Genomic DNA, 13472 nt, shown 5'->3' with positions numbered 1-13472 from the left:
GACATATGTCCTTAAATGTACTGGAAAAAATTTGTAACCCTGGCTTTTCTAACAGATCAGTGTAACCTTGAACACTTAGGTGTTTAAAGACTGATAGTAAGAAACCTTTTGAATTAGTTTTCTTTAATAATTTTTCTATGATTTATAAGTAGCAAAGTCAAAATATTCTTGAAAGAACTGTAAATGTGAAAACAAAATAAAAACACAATCCTAAAGCAAATGATTAATCAAGCTTTTGGCTTAGTCATTGTAAAATTATTTTTCTGCAATAATTTCTTCTCGAAATTAAGCCAGTATGTTTTTGGCTATGGACTACATTATGTATTTATTTCAAATGTGTAATGTAAAACACAGAGTTTTATCTTTGGAATCTCTTATTTGTCCTTTTTTATAATAGTTTTAAGTTAAATATTAAGTGAAAATAATTTTAAAAATACTCCACTGCTCACTTAAAGGAAATAGGTGTCTGAAGTCCTGGTTATGTACTTAGTCATCTTTATTTCTTGAGCTAGTTGCTGTGATATAGAGCATATTGAGCAATTCTTCTTTTACTCTTTAATCCAGTAAATGTGAAGGGTAACCAAACATGCCCAAAGTGGAGTTCTTTACATCAGGTGAAAGTTTTATGTGTTTTGTCAAGAGGCAGTAAATAGATAACAGCTCACTGAAAGGAGTTGAGGAAGAACTACCTGGACATGTCATTTGGTGGGGTGTGCAAGGAGTGTCTCTCCTTTTGTATCTTTTTTTTTCTCCTTTCATATTGAAGAATGAGTACTCGGGATATTCACTGTGTTTGATTGGACCACACTCAATTTCAGTAACAAAATTAAATCTAACTGTATTAATATTTTGTGCCTTTTTCCATCATTTGTGTGCTTGTTTCTGCTGGACTGTATTCAGCTTGGTAAATATGTGAATCTGCAAAACCTGGAGCATTCTGATGTTCCCAAAGGGAAATGAATGTGTAGGTCTAAGTTCAGTAAAGCCTACTTATGTAATGCTTTGTTGAACCAGGATATAGTACACCTTTTGCCCTTTGAAAAGGAAATGAAATTGGCAACAAAGTAAATTTTCAGAAATTACGCTCCAAACACTTAAACTTCACCAAACTGCAGGCAATCATGTATCCTTAGAGGATTTTGTTGTGGTTATCAAGGTCTGCCGGGTGGCTTTTATGTAGCTGGGCAAGCTGGCTTTTTTCAGTTGTTTGCTTTCCTCTCCCTCTCCTCTAACATCATATTTTATGTAGTGGTATTCTGTACTTGTGAACTTGTCCCTGATTCACTTGCAGTAATAGAATCAAAACCAAGATCTTATGTTGTATTTTCACAACAAAATATTTTAAAAAATGATTTCAGTATTGATATGCGCATTGAGCATTTTGTATTTTAGATTAAAATCCTTTGGGAAATGTTCTGTGATTTTTTGACACTTGATCCACTCGTATGGAAGGATTGGTTCTTTAGAGTTACCTCTGTATATGAGAGGGAGATTGTTAGATGAGAATCAAACTGGTATGAACAAAGTTATCAATGTCTTCATACTCAGCAGATTTGTCAAAGGCTGCAGTACCACACATAGAACAGAAATCCTTGTCTGTAAAGATTCTCAGAGCAACCATGATAGAGATGAGCTCCTCACATTTTGAGACTGGGGACCTGCACAAAGCTTCTGACTGATTGAGCCTCCTCCTCTGTTTGAGAGGAAGAAGCACCACAGACATTTCTACTTGTGGGAGCTGTTTGTGATACTGTATCAGAATACTTCTTGGTCTTTTTCTGTGATTCAGCATGTTTGTAGTTGTTGATTTTGGATATTTTTTAACCCAAGGAAAACGATACCTATTCTCAGTGTTTCATATGAGTTAGTTGTGGGAAACTTTGATTCTTACAGTTACGAAGAGAATGAAAGGTATGTGCTGAGTGGATGTCTGGATTCCTTTCTCTTAAAAAAATATTCCTGTAATTATGCCAATTATCTCAGGTGCCCAAAGTGATTGTAAGACTTTGAATGCAACTTCAGTGTTACTTAAATATATTTACAGACATTTAGTACAGTAAATGAATTTATAGAATACTGCTTGTTATGTTATGCGAGTGGCATAATACTTTCTAACCTATAATTGAGATGGTGGGGAAGAACACTTTCAGCCCACTGTTACACTTCCATTACCTCAGGTATGCACTTCAAATAAATTGATCTTACCTAAATTACATTATTTTAGTATTTATTTTTTTAGATTTTTCTTTCTTACATTTTTTTCTTGTTTCTCTTGGTAGTAATTGTAGCTCTTCACTTGAACTAGGGGCATGTTTTAATTTAGTAATAATATGAAAGTTAAGAATCAGTTGTCTATATTTTTCCAGTTCTGATAGTTTCAGGTGCAACTCATGTTTGTAGGTATCAGCAGTACCTGTAACAGCCTACAAATGTCTTTTGCAATGTGCTTTAACTGCAGTCCATATGGATTCCTTATCAGAGAACACTGTTCAGCTTTCATCAATGCAGGAAAATTAATTTAAGTAAAAATATAACAATTACCACATTTCTTTAAGGATGGAAGTAGTTTTGGTATATGATAGCCAATGTGGGCTTTGTCTTGTCATCCAGCTTGTCAGTTTTTCTTAGCCAAATAGTTTGGTGTGTCATCTGGATGTTGAAGTTGGTGAATTTCACAGAAGGGAGGAATATTTAAAAGCTAGTGTGGTATATTTCTTGTGGAATTCCGTTTCTAATAATTTGGCTAATTAATCTTAGATTACAATTACTGTTTGCACTGTAGTAACAGAGCTTCAATTGTACTAAGCAGAGAGAACTGAGAAAATGAGCTTGTCCTGTTGTTTATTTTTTGAGCCAGTAGCAATGCAAAGCACAGAATACCATGCATACAGATGCAAACCTTTTACAGTTCTTTTTTCCTTTCCCTGATTTGATGTTTGAGAGCCTTACTTTAAGACATCCCAGGCTCCTTGCCGTCTTGTGGACTGAAGCCCCACTTTCCTTTGTGCTGTCTTTTCACACCCTTTTGTTTCCTGGATCGCCTGCAGCCCTCATCCCTCCTTATTTTGGAGGCTGTTGTTTGTGTCAGCTGCTTAGTTGTTCCCGGCAGTAGAGCCTTGGTGTAGCCTATTTTCTACCTGCTCCATCCTCTCTTTTATCCCCCCACCTTTCTTTTAAATGATCCTTCTCCTGATTTTTCATTCAGCAGCTTTATGCATAATCCTTCCAGGTACTGTTGTTGCCACTCAGACTGTTCTTTTCCTTACTGGTTTGGGTCCTTGAGGTTTTGTATCACACCATTTCCTTGTGACTGCTTGTTCCACTTTTTCCTATTAATATTTAAAATCTACCAGTAGCCTGATTTTTTTTTTAAATGTTCAATACCATCAGACGTGTTCATATATATGAGCTAGAAATGTGCCTTATGCAAGCAGCTACAGCAGGTGATGTCAGAGAGATTATTTCCCTGAAGCGTCAGGGTGTTGAGGGATCCAAATTTTCCCAAGAGGGTGATTTTGAATTCTCTGTCTTGCACCAAAATCCACAGCTCTTAGCACATTCCCTGATAAGCTCAGTTGTCTCATACCATTAGTTCTCAGGTTATCACATACCAGCCCCAAAAATGCTGTTGAATGAGGGTTAGACTTCTCTTTATATTTGATCTCTGAATTTGCTTTTCAAGATTAAACAGTCAGAGTATTAGTTTTCCTTGCTTAGTTCTCCCTGAAGATTACTGAATGGTATTTTCTGCCAGCCTTAGATTTGCATGGGATCTGGAAAGGTCTGTTCCATTATTACTGGGTAGAGGGCTGGTGAAGTCAGGATGCGCGGGGATGGGAAACATTTATCTCAAAATGAACGAGTGTTGACATGCATGAGTTTGCTTGAATGTTTGGACTAGAACTACAAAACTTGTATTTGTGTTTTTAAAATTGATTTTGAAACTACCTCATAAGCAAGGCTTTGACAATTGTGCTCCATAGAATTTGAATTTACTGTCAAAGTGATGATGGAAGCTGGCAGTCTCAGCTGCTGACTTGCACTTCAGGCACTCTTTGGATGCATGGCTGCTGTAACATACTTTCTGACTGCAGTGAGCTACTGAAACTTCAGGAAGTCGTGAGTTGTAAGTCTTCTTCCATGTGACTGCTCACACATTATGTCGCCAAAATGGAGGTGTCCCATTTGTGTGCTGGGCTTATGTCCATTATCTGAAGAGCAACTGCTGCTTTGTATTCCTCAGGAAAAAAAGTGGTGGCAGTGAGATCTTAAGCCTGATGGTTGTTGTGACCTGCTTCCTGCCTGGGGTTTAGGACAAGGGGAGAAAAAGGACAGCACAAAGTAGGTCACTGGTCAGCTAAAGATTCTGGCCTGTAGGTGGGTGGCTGGGCATTTTGGAATTTCCACATCCTGAGTCAATACCCTAACTAATCCTGAAAAATTCTTGAAAATAAGAGAAACAAAACTGAGGACAATAATTGATAAAATTATGTAGTGCTGCTTAGCTTTACAGACTATAATTTGGTTTCAAAGTGGAATTTTTTGAACTCAAATAACAATACAGACCAAGACCTGTTCCTCAGACTTTATTTTGCAAGAAGCTAAAGAACAAATAAAGTAAAAATGCTTGGTATTACTCACTTGAAACAGTCAGGGATTGTATAGTAGAGGAAAGGAAAAGGGATGTCTCTTCTATAAGTTCTTCCTGGGGTGCAGAGAAGGAAGGGATGAGTATATCTTCTTACTTGTTCCTATTATTTTTTTCCTCTATTTTTTCTACATTCAATTTTATTCTCTGTTACCTTGAGGTGATTGTGATTTTTTACATACTGGCTCTTATTTTTGTTTAATCATGGGGTTGTAACCTGCTGCTCTGTTAATGCACTGTGCTACAGCTTCCAGTATTTGTGTGTTGGTTTTTGTCAGAACGCCTTTCCTTGAGGGTTGATCCAGATTTGGTAACACTGTTGTCTTGTTTGAATGATGTCTGAGTTAGATAATGAAGAAATTGCCTGCTTTTGTTGTGCCGTTACTTTTAACAGGGTTGTGGTCTGTCACTTTTGGATATTGACTACAAGTAATGCTTAGCACTTGACAGCATCTTGTATTACTGTAGTATTTTGTATGGCTTCCAGCTGAAAAGGTGTTTGAGAGCAATGGCATAGTCATTTTTATTGAAAATCAGTAGCAGTATAAATTTTTTAATTTGTACTAATCTAGAAGGAACAAGAACTCTGTGGTTAAAGGTCCACATTTCAGACCTGTGGTTTTGAACCTGTCTTTTCCTTTATTTAATCTTTGTTCTTGTACAGATGCTAATCCTCACAATCTCTGTCCATGTTTGGAAATCATGTGGCTGCTATTATATCCCTTTCATTTTTGTTGATGCATTTTATTGTTATCTGGCAGGAACAGGGAAGAAAATGTGTCTGGGAGCGTGTGAGGGTAGAATGTCTCATCAGTGCAAGAGTACATAGCATTTCTGGGTGAAAGGGAATGTGATGTAGCAGCCAAAACCAAATGTTTAATTTTGAACCAAGTTATTGCAGGGAGGTTTTATTCAGGAAAAGCAAGCTTTGGAGAAATTTGACAGAAGATAAAAATAATAGGAAGAGATATAAAGGCATTTGGTAGTACTCCATTTTGTTCAAGCACTGAAGGTGAGAGTAGGAATGAAGGAGGATGACAGTCCGGCATCACAAGGCAGTGTTTGTCTCTCTTGAATGTATATTTTGCTCTTATAAATGTAGACTTTTCTAATTGCTTATTTTTGCTTTTGGGTAACTGTTTCTGTGGAAAAAGTCAGATATTCCTCCAGTGAAAATTTACTTTCAAAAGCTTATCCTTTTGAGCAGCAGATCTGGTGCAGTGGAAAATTGTGTTGGGCTAATAGCAGTGGAACAAGTTTTGAGATTGTCTGTAAGCCGTCTTAGAGCAGCTGGCACCTGAACTGCAACATAAGAGCTCAGAATAAGGAGCATCCTCCTAACGTACTTACAGAAGCATGTGTTCTCTGGAGCACTCCTGGGGTTTTAGAAGAAGGGTTTTAGAAAATCCTCTTTCATCCTCTTCCCTCTTCTCTGAAAGGTGTTTCTGTCTTGGCTTTGTGTCCCTCTCCATCAACTGAGGAATTAGCAATAGCTAGCTGTTGTAATTGTGTAGCAGAGCACTCACAAGTACAAGTTTTTGGAAGAGGTCCTCATTTAAACTGAAGGAAGATATTCAAGAAATAATTGGATTGAAAGAAATGAATGCTACCAACAATCCAGACCAAAAATTTGGTCTTGGTTTTAAATTTACAGCATTCTTTCAAAGTTATTGGACAAGTCATTTTGAACCTGTTTGTTTAGGAAAGTTTGAGGGATAGTGTTTTCTCTGCATCTGTGCTTTGGTAGCAGTGAGAGGATTCCTTGTACTGACTCTGAAGTGCTGTTAGATGGAAGAAAAAGTAATTTTAAGGGGAGACTGGGATTGCCATTTCTTGCCTAGGCTTACACTTTCTTGATTAGCACAGCAGTCAGCATGACTGACGAAAGACTCGTGAAGCTGCAGCATTCACTCGCATCTCATAAAAGATCCAGGAGTGTTTCTTATTTAAATTGTGCTTTCACTGGGTGCATGTCCTATCAGGAAATTAAAAGCATAGCTTCCTGAGTAACTATCTCGTGTTCCAGTCATTTTCAGGAAGATGTACAGATTTATACAGGAATAAATTTAATAGTGTTAGCTGTCTCTTAATGAAATCTGACACTGCATCTTTCAAGCTGCTTCTTTAGTTACATCCATAAGCACAGAATCAAGAATGATATCTTATGTCCAGTGATTATTTTTACCTATACCATTCAAAAACCTTGCTTCTAGAAAGTAGATTTCTGCCTGAGAAACTCTCCTAGATATGAGAAATAAGTGTTCATTAACCACAATTCAGCTTTGGAACTTTGTCTTGAGATTTAAATTGAGGAGTATCCTTTTTTTTTCCCCACTTCTACATGCACCCTTTAATATTGGGTAAAAATTTTGGTCCAGGTGACCAGTAAAGAAAACCCAGGAATCTAAGAATTTATTTGGCATTCAAAATGGCAGTAAACTGGAAAGTTTATAGGAGCAGAGTCTCTGCTTGCCAAGATTTACAGGACCTTTAAATTAATTAGTACTCTGTGGACTAGCAAGCTTAAAATTGTTATAACAAAATAGTTTTCTCATTTTCCTACTGTTATGAGGTAGATTGATGGGGCAATTTTTAGAAAAGCAAATGATAAATTGCTTAAGACTATAGAGTGAATGTTGTCTAGGAATGGCCAATATATTATTTATTTTTCCCCTTTAAAAACTTTGGAAATAAATGGGTTTTTGAACTGAACAAACATCTCTTCTTCTTTCTAGTTAAAAAGTGAATATATGATTTTTCCATTGGGGAACAGAAGGTCAGCAGTTCAGTTTTATTTTCAGCATTTTATAGACAGTTTAAAGTGAAATCCCTTGAAAAGTAGGTAGCGGTGTTTCAAGGGATTAGCAGTAAAACGTAGCAATCCACAGTGATTCTGAGCTTTGTCCTTCTGTGTGAGATCAAGGTTAAACTTCTTATGTCTGAGGACTGTTTTTTGTTTATACAATACAGAAATGTACTAATGCTTCCAGTGAAGTATAACTCCTACAGACCATTGAATGTTTGAGCTATGGGAAAAGAAGCAGCAGTGGAAGCAAATCTTTCAAACAGTTTATTATTTGGAATCTTGAAAGAAATTCAAGGATGTCTCCTTTATAAAATCTCATGGTGTTCACCATGTCCTGAGTGGCTGGCTGGTTTAATTTTGAGAAGAAAGGTTTACTGATAGTAAGGATGAAAGTCTGTGAACAGGAGTATACTTAATTTCTTCTTTCACAGAGCATGGATCACCAGTCTGTCACATAGCTAAGTTTACCTAAATGTCCTCTCAGTAGAGCGTCTGGACTTTTTTTCTGACCTTGTGTGCTTGGCTCCCTCCTACTCTGTTTTTGTAAAGAGCTGGGGAGAGCTTGTTAGGTGTGAAATGGTTTGTAATTTTCTTATGTAGACACCTAAGGTATGTTTTATTCTTCCTGGACTTTCCCTTCTCTTTTATCTTGTTTGTTTTTTGTTTCATGTGTTTCTGAATAGAGAGGGGAACTTAAATGCTGTCTGCCGGGAGAAGTGGAGAGGGAGCCATCCAGTGCAACAGCAACAAACATTAAGCTAGTCTGCGTCTCTGACTTTGTAGAAGCACTGAAACACCCATAAACCAGTGCAGAGATATGGTCATTAATCATTGCTGTTGATTTAGAGGTGAGATGAGGTCTCCTTTCCAAAAGTTTTCTTTGGGGCTGCAGAGTTTATTAACTGCATCATTTTTTCTGGAACTGCTTTTAAAAGAATTCAGGAAAAGATAAGCCAATGCTCTTTTTCTGGCCCTCTTGCTATATCTAAATGTGAGGCAGTCTGAGATTTTGGTGTGTTTACTCTGCAGCCAAGAAAAATGGGCCAAAAAAGCTGCCACTTCTGTTTGTCTCATGTTGTCTGTAGTCAAAAGGTCTGAAGATACACTCTCTGCACAGTCTGGGTATTCCCACCACTGTCTAGAATGTACCATTGCTCTTGGTTGCCTTCAAAATAAAGCAGGAAGACTTTTTGCACTAATAGTGGAAAAAGTCACCGCAGGTTGGGTCATTCACAGTCACTGCATTTGCATTAAGCTGCTGACGGAGGCAGAAAAAAGCCTTGCAGCTGCTGCCTGTACTTGCCTGAGCCCTGCCTGCTGCTGGGGATTGCCAGCAGCAGGTGCAGGAAAGGGAGCCTGAGGGCAGATGGCACAAGCACAGGGAGGGCAAAGGCTGGAGGAAGGGCTGGCCAAGAAATGGGATATTAGCCAACTGTCTGTTGCTGGAGTTGCTTTATATTCAGACTTTTTTTTTTTTCTTCTCATCTTTCAACAAATTAAAATCAGCAAAGATGTCAGTTCACATTCCCTGTGTTTTCTGGTGAGTATGTGATAAAAGGGCATGGAAAGATGTACAGTCTTCGAGATGGAAGGAAATACCTTCTTCCAAAAATACAGTCAGGGATGAAACAGTAAAATTCATCTTACTGTAAAAACCCTCTTGTTTTTTGGGTTTTTTGCTTGGTCTCTAGGAGGTTGCCAGTACTGTCTGTTCATCTTTGTCCTATTTTCTGAATGACATACAGATACACATTTCTTAAAAACATCACACATCCCAAACAAACTGGAACATGTTTGTTTGGTTTTCTTAATCCCTTAAGGTTGTCATCCCACATTTATGGGAAGATTTGAGCTAGATTTTTCTCACAAGCCCTTTGCTCTGTCTGTTGGTGACTATACTAAGCTTAGTTAAAGACATGATGAAGTGTTTTCTCCTTAATTTCTGTTACTATTGCTATTTATCTTCTAAGCATAGGTAAGTTATAATGCTTGTAGCTAGTACTGTGTAACTGTAACATGAGCTGTTACAATAGAAACTTGTTCCTGTAGAATACCAGCTTTTTGCCCTTTGAAATAGAACTTTAAATTTAAATCATCTTTCAGAAGCTGAAAACGAACACTGCCTACTTTATAACAGTCATACTGTTCTAAAAAAGGCTATAGAAATATCCTTTTCAAGTAAAACATCAAAAGACTTTAAAAAACTCAGCATCCTGAAACAGCAGAGCACTTATCACATAAATAGAAAAGATTATACTTAGTATTATATGTTTTAAAGTCTGCATTGATTAAGCATTTGTTTCTTGAACTGCACCAGATGAGGAAATTTTGTGGTATAGCAGTATTACTAATGAAAATCTTAAAAAAATACTGAACTGGGAGGGTTAGCTTGTGTGAAAGTCATGACATAAAACAAGAGTGCATAAAATTAGAGTGGCATTGCATGATTAGTAGGCCAGAACTTAGATTTGTGTTCTGATGTTGCAGCAGCCTGCCTCATAACAGTCTGGATGGCTTTCTCTTTGTACCACCAGAGAAGTTAGCAGCCCAAACTGTCTGTTAGTTTTCATAGAATATTTAGGGATGGAAGGGACCTCTAAAGATCATCTAGTCCACCCCCTCCTGCAGTGAGAAGAGACATCTTCACGTAGATCAGGCTGCTCAGAACCGTTTCTAATCTGACCTTGAATATTTTCAGGGATGGAGCATCTACCTCACCTCTGGGCTACCTGTTCCAGTGTTTCACCACTCTCATAGTAAAAAAAAAGTACTCTTTCTTATATCTAGTGTAAATCTACTGTCTTTTAGTGTGAAACCATTGCCCCTTGTCCTGTTCCAATAGGCCATGCTAAAATGTCTGTCCCCATCTTTCTCGTAGGCCCTCTTTATGCACTAGAAGATTCTATAAGGTCATCTCTTCTCCAGGCTGAGCAACCCCAACTCTCTGAGCTTGTCTTCACAGAAGAGGTGCTCGAGCCCACTGATCATCTTGGTGGCCCTCCTCTGGACCTGCTCCAACAGGTCTTTCTGTGCTGAGGGCCCCGGATCTGGATGCAGTATTCTGGGTGGGGTCTCACTACAGCAGACTCAAGGGGCAGAACACCTCTGGTGCCATTAAGTGTTGCACCAGCCTGGATCACCCTCACCTTTGACCTGCTGGTTGTGCTGCTTTCGATACAGCCCAAGATGCAGTTGGATTTCTGGGCTGCAAGTAGACATTGCTGCATCATGTCCAGGCTTTCATCTACCAATGCTCCACAGTCCTTCTCTATAGGGTCGCTCTCAATCCCTGCATTCCCCAGCCTGTACTGATATGGAGTGGCCCTGACTCAGGCATAGTACCTTGTACTTGGCCCTTGTGAACCTCCTCAGGTGAGCATGGGCCCAGTTCTTGAGCTTGTCCTTGTCCCTCTGTTTTGTCAGCCGTAGTTTGGTGTCATATGTAGACTTGCTGAGGATGCGCTCAATTCCCCCATCTGTGTCTCTGATGAAGACATTGAACAGTGCTGATCCCAGTATGGACTCCACTTGCCTCTGATCTCTGTCTAGACACTGAGCCATTGATCAATGTCCAAATGCCCTCTGGATGTGACATTGAGCCAATTCCTCATCCACTGAGTAATCTATGCATCAAATCCATATCTCGCCAATGTAGAAAGAAGGAAGGGTGTTGTGAGGGACTGTGTACAGACAACATCTGTATCCTTTCCCTTATCCACAGTTGTAGTCACTCCATCAAGTTGTTCAGGTAAGACTTGCATTTGGTGAAGCCGCGTTCTCACGTAACCATTAGCAATTTTATTCCTATTTGATATTTTCCAGAGTCTTGTGTTTTGTTTCTTCTTGCAGCTTTTGACATTGTGTGCCTCAAATTATGAATCTGTATTAGTCTGAACAGTGGGCAGCTGTGACTGTGAGGTGACTTTGGCTTTCAAGAAAGGAAGAAAAATGTGAGCTGGAAAATTGCCCTCACTGCCCTCATTGTGCTTGGCAGCTCCTCCTTTTGAGGGCATCTCCACCAGTCTTTGTACAACAGACACTTGTGCTACACCTTCCTGCTGAAGTGGAGCTTAGAGAGCAGGAAAAACCTACAACCATCAGATATTGAATCACTAAGAATCTGGACTGCAAGCAAAACATAAGTGGGTCTTGCTCAGGAGATGCAACCTTTTTGTTTAACACTATTCATTTTCCTTAAATGTGGAGTTTACATTTGAAGCAGTCCTGCTTGCTTATTTCACCTGAGCAGACTCATTCCTGTGATAGACATCATGAAAACTTTGGATGAGAAATTTTCTTACTAACATCTTTTTATACATTGTTAGATAAACACACAAAGATTTTGTTTTTGTTGAATGGTAAAATGCTGTACTGACTCCTTAGCAGAAAAGATGTATTTCTGGGTGTTTCTAACATATATTCTCCTTTATTTCTTTGTCAGCCTTTTTAAAAGACTCCTAAGCCACTTAGAAGACAAAAAAAAAGTGTTTAAGCTCTGTGCTCTATTGAAGCTGTGCAGAAATTCGTTACCACTAAACTATTCTTGAGGTTTCCTGTTTTCAGTTGTTCTGCAATGCGAGATACAAGGTGCGGTGTGTAGCTGCAGCTGTATTAGAGATTGGCTTATCAGATCTCTTGTGGGGCCAGGAGAGGCCAACCTTGCCTGGCAGCTGTCACAGGCATTTGGCTGCAGGAACAAACTCCAGCCCTCGCACCACTGTGCCCATAAACAGTGGCTGGCCACACCAGGGGGACAGGGTCTGAGGTGTGTAGGCAGCAAGGTCAAGTTAGTACAGCTTTCAACTGCTGGTTAATTATGAGTGATCCTTCACCTTTTTTGGAGATACACCACCTGATTGTGTTAACAAGAAATGTAATCTAAAAGCCCCATCCTTTGTGTGCCTGTAGAAGGGGCCTGTGACAGGGCTTCCTGCCTGGGTGCACGGGCTGTAGCACCTCTGGTGCCATTAAGTGTTGCACCAGCCTGGATCACCCTCACCCTTTCTTTTATAATTATGCCTTTCTGATTGTTTTATTTTTTTTTTATTTTATTTTTTTTTACCCCTAAGCGACTTGAAAGGAAACCAAGCATTTTTTGTGCTTTAGAACAAATGTCTCAGTGCTGCCAGGAAAGCTCACGGCACCTACTGAGCCTGCCTTTGGGTCACTCCTGCATTATGGCTGGGGCTATCCCTCAGCTGATTGATAAATCTGTCCAGCTTGGGTGGATGGGTAGACCTAAAGCAGGATATCAAAAGAAGTGGAGAAAAGAAATTTAGGGAATAGCTTAAGCTGTAATAGCTTTGTGGATGTTTCTGATATCTTAAAAGTGTTCTAATTTTTCTTATTACTTTTATGTGCTAGTTAATGACAAAGAAGAAAATGGTTGTCTCTGAAAATTAATCCCATATGTAGAAATAAGTATTAAACCTTTTTTTCCTGCATCATGTGCAGTCAGCTTGATATTCTATCTAATTCTGTACTTATACTTTTGCTAATATTTAAATTATTCCAAGGCAGTTTTAATTCCTTTTTTATAGTTCTTGATGAGCTGAATTTTACTTCTTTCAGTACTTTCAGTGTGCATTTCTGGACTTGAGCTTATTGCTGTCAGTTTTTTCCTTTTCATGGAAAGGACCAGGGTGAGGGGACACAGAAAACCTCTAGAGCTTTTTATTTCACTTTTTTAAGAGATAATTTTTTTAACCAGTTCTTCTTTGGTAAATGCTAAATTGTGAGAGTAGGTTGCAAATTGTAATAGAACATTTCTCCTTTGCAGTGGATGAATTTATTTACATCTTTGTCCACATTTATTTTTTACAGCCTTCCACTCATCTTTGTTTTCAGCTTTGGAAAACTGACCCCCTAAAATACAGACAGCAGCATCTATTGATTGTGACTGTGTCTTCAGTTTGCACATCAAAGTAAATTAGATAATAATTACTTGCACTTACTCAGCTATCACTTTTAGTTCCGTAATCAATGCATCCTAATGAGACCTAATAGTGAAATCCCCCA

The 13472-nt window shown here is 38.6% G+C and overlaps 1 protein-coding gene across 1 annotated transcript in view; it reads left to right on the top strand.

Annotated features, from left to right (window-relative positions):
* Positions 1-13472, top strand: part of NCK2 (NCK adaptor protein 2) — an 82965-nt gene that overhangs the window by 31704 nt on the left and 37789 nt on the right. The gene's annotated exons all lie outside the window — the stretch shown is intronic.

The sequence above is a fragment of the Zonotrichia leucophrys genome, chromosome 1 (assembly GCF_028769735.1).
Source record: "Zonotrichia leucophrys gambelii isolate GWCS_2022_RI chromosome 1, RI_Zleu_2.0, whole genome shotgun sequence".
NCBI classification, from domain to species: Eukaryota; Metazoa; Chordata; class Aves; order Passeriformes; family Passerellidae; genus Zonotrichia; species Zonotrichia leucophrys.
Note: the sequence above shows the minus strand (reverse complement) of the source record. Positions and strands in the feature narration are given on the sequence as shown.